Here is a 7,949-nt window from a genome sequence, read left to right on the forward strand (position 1 = left end):
GTATCGCAGATTCATCCAGATCAGATGGAGTCGATTCGGTTGTTGCGAGTATATGATCAATAGTTTCCCTTTCCGTTCGTTGCGAGGAATTGGGTAACAACGAATCAGACACTTGGGATTGAATAGATGAAGTGATATTTTTTGTATCTAAGGATCCTATTTCAAGAGATGGGATGACTTCATCACCGGAGCCCGTATACGAATTCTCTAAGATGTCAGAGTAACTACTGCTGTATCCTCCAACCAACGAATCCCTTCTTCTGATTATTGAGATAAAATCCCTTCCGGCACAGTTCAATACGGGTAAATGCGAGTAATCTATAAAGTTTGGTGTATCTACTTCATCGGAAATGGATCCCGAAATACTCCCAATATTCCTATTCGAACCTTTCCCATAATTCAAATTATCCAGAAACAGATCCCAATCCTGCCTTCCCGTAGCGGAATAAGCACCATTCGGGAGTTTTGTTCCAATACATTCGATACAGGATGATTCAACAAGAAATGGATTAACTGCGGGTTTTAGGAAGATTGAGGAGCCTACCGATTCTTCATCCATTAACAATCCGGACTCGATGAAGAAACTATCTTTTCTACCGAAGATTCTCTTGAGAAAGGATATCTTCTCATCGAGGTTGAGTGAACTCAGAAGGAAATCAAGCAGTGGATAATCTATATTGTTCAATTTATAGACAAGATAATCAATCCCATCTGTCGAAGCTTCTTCACTAATATACTTGGGAATAATGATTCGGTAAATAGATGATATATTGGTAAATTCCTTGGGATACTTGTTGTTCCTCCCAGCCGTACTACGAATAGTGATACCAATATTATTTAGTGCTAATATCGACAGATCATAGATTGATCTACCTAAGTCGGATCTTATTTCTGCGAATACTCTCTTGGAAGGGGAAAAAGACAAGTCTCTGATTGTATCAAGCCACCTGTGCACATTTGACCGAACATCTGGATATTCATCAATTGGGGAAATAATACATTCATGCAACAAACGCTCTATGTTACCCCTCCATTCCAATAATCTCTATTCAATTGCAATTCTTGTTACACCAGTAGATCCCTCGCCCCCCTCCCGGCTACCCAATTGATAGTTGATTCTGGATAGATATTCACTAGCTAATGTACAGAAATAGTCACGCGAAAAGAGCGTGTATACTGAGTAGAGAGATATTAACCTATTTCGTTCATATACCCTAACTAGAGAGTATGTTGAAGATATGTTACCTCCCTCTCCCGATTCATCTGAAAAAGTAGGATTTTCACTTCCATCAGTTCTTTCTACAGGTACATCGAAAAGGATCTCTAAACGGTTTGAAATAATCTTATCAAGATCGAAGTATGCGCCATTTTGCATCTCTGATTCCTCGTCAAGTATTCCACCAAATGATAGATCTCCTCTCGATAGAAAGGCTTTCCTAGGTTCCTCGCTACTACTACCAATTCTTACCTTACTGGAAATCAAATTCGATTTTTTAACTCTTAAAAGAAATCCAGTCAGTCGGTTTCTTGATTCATTTATTAGTTGTGAATAGGCGTGTAGAATAGAAAATTCCCCCTCATTTCCGTGGGAATCTAACCCCAATAATTGGAAGAACCACTTACGATTCTAGGAAGAATCAATACATTTATTGGAATCATTTTCTGCTATTCCCGCTACAGAAGGGGAGAAAGGATCTCCCAACAATAAAGGAGAGTCGAGTGTAAAATGCCGACAATCTCTCTCTACTTTCCATAAATGAGATATTCTTCCGATACCGAAAGACACGGAATTCTTATATCATTCTTCTGCCAAATATGTCTTAATAGGAGTTCCATCGGCGGTGGGACCCATACCTAGTTCATGTATAGATGATTCTGTTGAAAAGCCGTGACTCACCGCCTCTGGAGAATCATCAGTGGATATTGCTCTTTCCTCCGGAGAGTAACTGCCTACAAAGCCATTTCCAGATCTTTTCATTGAATCATATTCTGGATTTCTCTCCTCACTTCAACTAGATAAACAAGTATCTTCGATAGGTATCTCCTTCCCAACCTTCTGATTTCTGGAATCAGACTCATCCCTTGAGTTGCTATGAAAAGCCTCCAATTCTCTAGATGTCTCTATTTGTGAGGAGACATACTTCGAGAAACCACAGGAAATTTCTAGTAATATACTTGGTACCTCAGTGAGTAATTGATTATCCGATAGATAATCAAGTTCGATAAATCTCTTTTCTAAGAGAGATCTCGTTAGATTCAATTCGCGCTCATCCTTATTCCATGGAGAAGGACTTTGGTGACAGGAATGCCACATATAAAAATCGGCGTAATCCCGGAATAGTGTCCAACTCCCCTCGTCAATGGAATTTAACCAATCTCTTATATCGCTATAGGATAGGGATACACCATCACGAGATGACATTGTATTCTTATGGGGTGGAAATAGAGACAAATTGGAGAGACCCTTCCGCTCGGAATAGAACGGTGATTCATCTCCCTGCCGATCTACTGAATCCCTGGATTCGAGTAACATTTTGTCCCAAAAGTCCGATATTACGGGAATGAAGGAATCGCTTCTTAATGTTGCTGTTTGTAGCCAATTAACCCTTTGCTTGTCATGGATTTTCCGGAGAAGTAACGAATCAGAATCATTTTAGTAACAGTCATCCTTACGAAGTATCACATTTATATAGAATTCAAAAAACTCATTTGAATCTTCTAGATTCTTATCCCCCAGTGATTTTTCAATCCTCTCAGTCACATCTCTGGATATATTCTTGATGGGGAGTGGATCCCTCATCAGCCGGACCCTCCATCCATCTGAAACCGAAGGATCCATCGCACTATATATGGGAACTTGCGGTTCTTCCCTCGTCGAAGTTGTGGAAATATTTCCGTTTGAATCCGAATAGTAAGAATTACGTGTCTTTCCCTTTCTATCCTTTTCAGCAGGTGAGCATCTTATTGATAGAGAAAGAGGATAGAAGGATTCAACAGAATTTGTTGCTGGTTTTTTTACTACTCCACCAGTTCTATTAATTAGTTTCGCTAGATCTATAGAACCTCCTTCGATCAAATTTCTCTCACCTGAACGATGCATAGGAATTGGTATTGTTAGTAACATCAGGATTCCCGGAGTCACGCTATTACCCCGCTTCATTGAATCGCGCAGATTCCGTAAAAAGATTGAACTCAGAATTCATAAGTCAAATAATTTGATGGAGGGTTCATAACTGGAGAATAGACCAATTAGAAATTCCCCTAGATCTTGATTTTTCAATGATTCAAATGAGTAGTGGAATCCATCGGTTTCTGCTAACTTCGGAACTTCAGAGAATAAATCTGGACTTCTTACTTTTTCTTCTCCCACTTCTCTTACCTCATGATCTCTCTTCACTTTATCTATATGTGGTAGATACTACCCACCTCTCACATTCCATTATATAGATAATATCGAAAGATTCAAGGCCCAATGGAGTGAGTACTTTCGATGTGGTGATTTGTGGGTGTATTCGTACCTACCTGAAGCTGTCTCGGGAATCTCGAATTGTTGAAGAAACCTATCTATGTCTTATCTATCTCCTCATCAACTTATTTTATTCCGAGTGATAAAGACGAGTTCTCCAACCTGATGGGCGAACGACGGGGATTGAACCCGCGCGTGATGGATCCACAATCCATTGCCTTGATCCACTTGGCTACGTCCGCCCCCTACTTTCCCTATTCAGCTTTCTTAACTGGGAGAGAACAAGATCTACTAGGGTCATTCATTCGATGCGCGTACGTATTATTCGTCTATATATTAATACAAGAAAAAATATGTTAGGTGAAAAATGTATTCTCAATCTATTCCAGTGGGTACGGGACTACAAGCGTTCCGCTAATCAGAATGAGAATATCTTTGATTCCCATTCTCTGTAATCCTAGAAGGGTGTTTCAAAGATTCCCCAGAATCCAAGATTGGAAACTGATAATTGTAAGATTATGGCGAGATATTACTATTATTTCTATTCATTCCATCGGACGAATCTCCATTAAATACCAAACCTTATGCGAGGTTTGGTATTTAGTGATGCTGCACGACCAGACAGGTATTATCCGTTTACAGAAGGAGCTTCAACAGAAGCTAAGTCTAGAGGGAAATTATGAGCGTTACGTTCATGCATAACTTCCATACCTAGGTTAGCACGGTTGATGATATCAGCCCAGGTGTTAATAACACGACCTTGGCTATCAACCACGGATTGGTTGAAGTTAAAACCATTCAAGTTGAATGCCATGGTGCTGATACCCAAGGCAGTAAACCAGATGCCTACTACGGGCCAAGCGGCTAAGAAGAAGTGCAGAGAGCGAGAATTGTTAAAGCTGGCATATTGGAAGATCAAACGGCCAAAATAACCGTGAGCAGCTACGATGTTGTAGGTCTCTTCCTCTTGACCGAACTTGTAACCTGCATTAGCAGACTCATTCTCAGTAGTTTCTCTGATCAAACTAGAAGTTACCAAAGAACCATGCATAGCACTGAATAGAGAGCCGCCGAATACGCCAGCTACACCCAACATGTGGAAGGGATGCATAAGGATGTTGTGCTCAGCCTGGAAAACGATCATGAAGTTGAAAGTACCAGAAATTCCTAGGGGCATACCGTCAGAGAAACTTCCTTGACCGATTGGGTAGATCAGGAACACAGCGGTAGCAGCTGCAACGGGAGCTGAGTACGCAACAGCAATCCAAGGACGCATGCCTAAACGGAAACTAAGTTCCCACTCACGACCCATGTAGCAAGCTACACCAAGTAGGAAGTGAAGAACGATCAGTTCGTAAGGACCACCATTGTATAGCCATTCATCAACGGAAGCTGCTTCCCAGATTGGGTAGAAGTGTAAACCGATAGCTGCAGAAGTAGGAATGATAGCACCGGAGATAATGTTGTTTCCGTATAGCAAAGAACCGGAGACAGGCTCACGAATACCATCGATATCTACAGGGGGAGCTGCGATGAAAGCAATGATGAATACAGAGGTTGCGGTTAATAAGGTGGGAATCATTAAGACACCGAACCATCCGATGTAAAGACGGTTTTCAGTGCTGGTGATCCAGTCGCAGAAGCGACCCCATAGGCTTGCGCTTTCGCGTCTTTCTAAAGTTGCGGTCGTGGTAATTTTTGGTTTTCGAAACGATTGGTGATTACCCAAGCTGATGAGCCTGTTGATCCATAGTATATCACAGAATCCCACCTGTGTCAACTAATCTAATATTGATTGAATATCCGAAGAAACGGGAAGACTTCCCTTTGTTTTCGCACGATACTTCTTCAAACCTTGACTCTCTTTTCAGACGCATTTCCCTTTTATTATCATAAACCACGGGAAAGTCAACGTTAGTTCGGCTCCTCGAGTACATCATGGGAGATGCCAGCTTTGCCTTAGATGTACTACGACTCAATCATCGATTCGAGGTGAGGGACATACAGGATAAATATCTGCTGGCGTTGCCTGACATCCCCCCCCCCCCCCGAGGTGAGTAGTCCGCCCCAGGCGGAGATAGTTGAGAATGGTGGGAGTCGCGGGGATGCGGGCAGTGCCAATCATGTCGATCATGTCGATTGTGTCGATTGTGTCGATCATTCTAGTCATGTCGATCATGTCGATCATGTTGATTGCGTCGATTGCGTCGATCACTTTGGTCATGTCGATCATGTTGATCATGTCGATGATGTTATGGACTTTACGATTCGACACTAGTCTTTCTCTTTTTCATGAGGTACTATACCAGTGACAAAATTTCCCCTATGACTTGGATATTCTTTCTCCCATTATTTAATTTCTGCTTATCCATATGCTTCTGGCGTATCTTGATTCCTAATACCCTGCGCTCCGGAGTAGAAGGTTTCAATCCACCAATAAGAGGTTGTGGATTGAAACGAACCCGGAACTAACGGAAATGGGCAAAAGCCTTATTAGCTTCTGCCACCTTGTGAGTCTCCTCCTTCTTCCGTACAGCACTACCAGAATTTCTGGCAGCATCCATTAATTCATCACTTGATCTTAAAGCCATACTTCGACCTGAACGTTTTCGACACGCGATCAATAACCATCGGATAGCCAAAGCTCTTCCTTCTGCAGGTACTACTTCAACGGGGACTCGATAAGTCGATCCACCTACACGTTTGGATTCTGTTACTATATCGGGAGTTACCCTACGTATTGCTTGTCGCGGGACAGACAGTGGATTCTTATTCGTCTTTTCCTTAATCCGCTTCATAGCCTGATAGAGAATCTGATAAGCCAATGATTTCTTGCCATCTTTAAGAATACGATCAACCAACATGTTTACTAATCGATTACGATAAATCGGATCCGATTCTATATTTTTCTTTTTGTTCGCTACATTGCTCCGGTGTAACATGAGTTTACAGATATGTCGGATTCCGATTCTATCTCGACTGTATCTTAGAATCTTATTTGGGCTTTTTCACTCCATATTGTAGGGTGGATCCGCCGGTTAGTCGAGGATCTCCCCCCAAACTGCACGTGCGACTTTCATCGAATGCAGCTTTCCATATGATTGAATAGAAAGTCTTGAAGTAAGTTCGGGTTACTTCAATGAATCATATTTACTCATTAGGCATTGAGTATCCGTTTCCTCTTCATCATCCCACGAATAGGAGAAGGGAAATCCCGTATTTCATTTATCTCACCAAGAATGTCCGTGGGTTTATTGATCCAATTACCAAATGTTCACAAAACCTCCACTGAATCTCCATAATCGTAGTCCGAACTCGTTCTGAGAGAGAGAAGACATTCGAAGATTTTCCAAATAAATGGGAGTCCGGGTAAGACTCAACTTACTGGAATGCAATACCCTGGACACCGAGTTGTTTCACACAATAAGATAATAATCAATCTCCGTAATAGCAGGCTTCGGTCCCCTGGCAACATTCCCACTATCGGGTCGGCTATGCATTTGACATATCAGAACAACCGATACGGAATCATTGCGATGATACAAGTTACGACAATGTTCTGCAACGCACTGGAACGCCCCTTCTTACGATCCTTTACTACTCCTACAGCATCTAAAGTTCCTCTAACGATATGATATCTTACACCAGGTAGGTCCTTCACACTCCCGCCTCTCACAAGGACCACGGAATGTTCTTGCAAATTATGGCCAATACCTGGTATGTAAGCCGTTATCTCGAACTTGGAGGTTAATCGAACTCTGGCGACTTTCCGTAGGGCAGAGTTAGGTTTTTTTGGTGTAGTTGTGGAATAGTTGACAGATGAGTCAGTTTCAGTGTCACTCTACAGAACCGTACGTGAGATTCTCACCTCATACGGCTCCTCGTCATTCAATTAATACTAAGAATAGAAGTACGAAATACCTTTCGGTTGTTACCCGATACAAGAGGATTCACAAAATAATTTTGATATTCCATTCTTTCATTTTCAACTCCCTCCTGTGTGTTTGCCTCTACCTCCTCCCTATCCCCCAAATCGATTCGCTAGTCTACTTACTTCAGTGTCATTAATATTCTTAAGAAGTAGTAAGGAGAAGGAGATTCTGTTCCTACTTCAACTTCCCCAGAAGTAAATAGGTATTCACCGTAGTATCTATTTCCTGCTTCGATACTACCGATATAGACTTGGGAGAATTATTCTCTGATGTGGAAGAAATAGAATCTACAAGTGATCTGTGAAAAATCCTTCTACTCTCTAGAACCACCCGAATTGCTAGTGCTAATGATATTCGTTCCAATATGATAGAGTGAATTAATAGATAAAGGTGGAAGAGGGAGATATGGAATGGAAAGATGGAGAATATATTGATTTGATGGGTAGATTCGCTAATGAGTCTCATGTCTGTTTCCATTTCAGTAATATTAAACAGATCGAATATACGGGGGATTGACGGGTTGATGTAAGCTTATCCATGTTATTAATCAC

Source organism: Dipteris shenzhenensis, unplaced genomic scaffold, assembly GCF_047967505.1.
Source record: "Dipteris shenzhenensis isolate YYH24624 ecotype China unplaced genomic scaffold, Dip_SZ_1.0 scaf0438, whole genome shotgun sequence".
NCBI lineage: Eukaryota > Viridiplantae > Streptophyta > Polypodiopsida > Gleicheniales > Dipteridaceae > Dipteris > Dipteris shenzhenensis.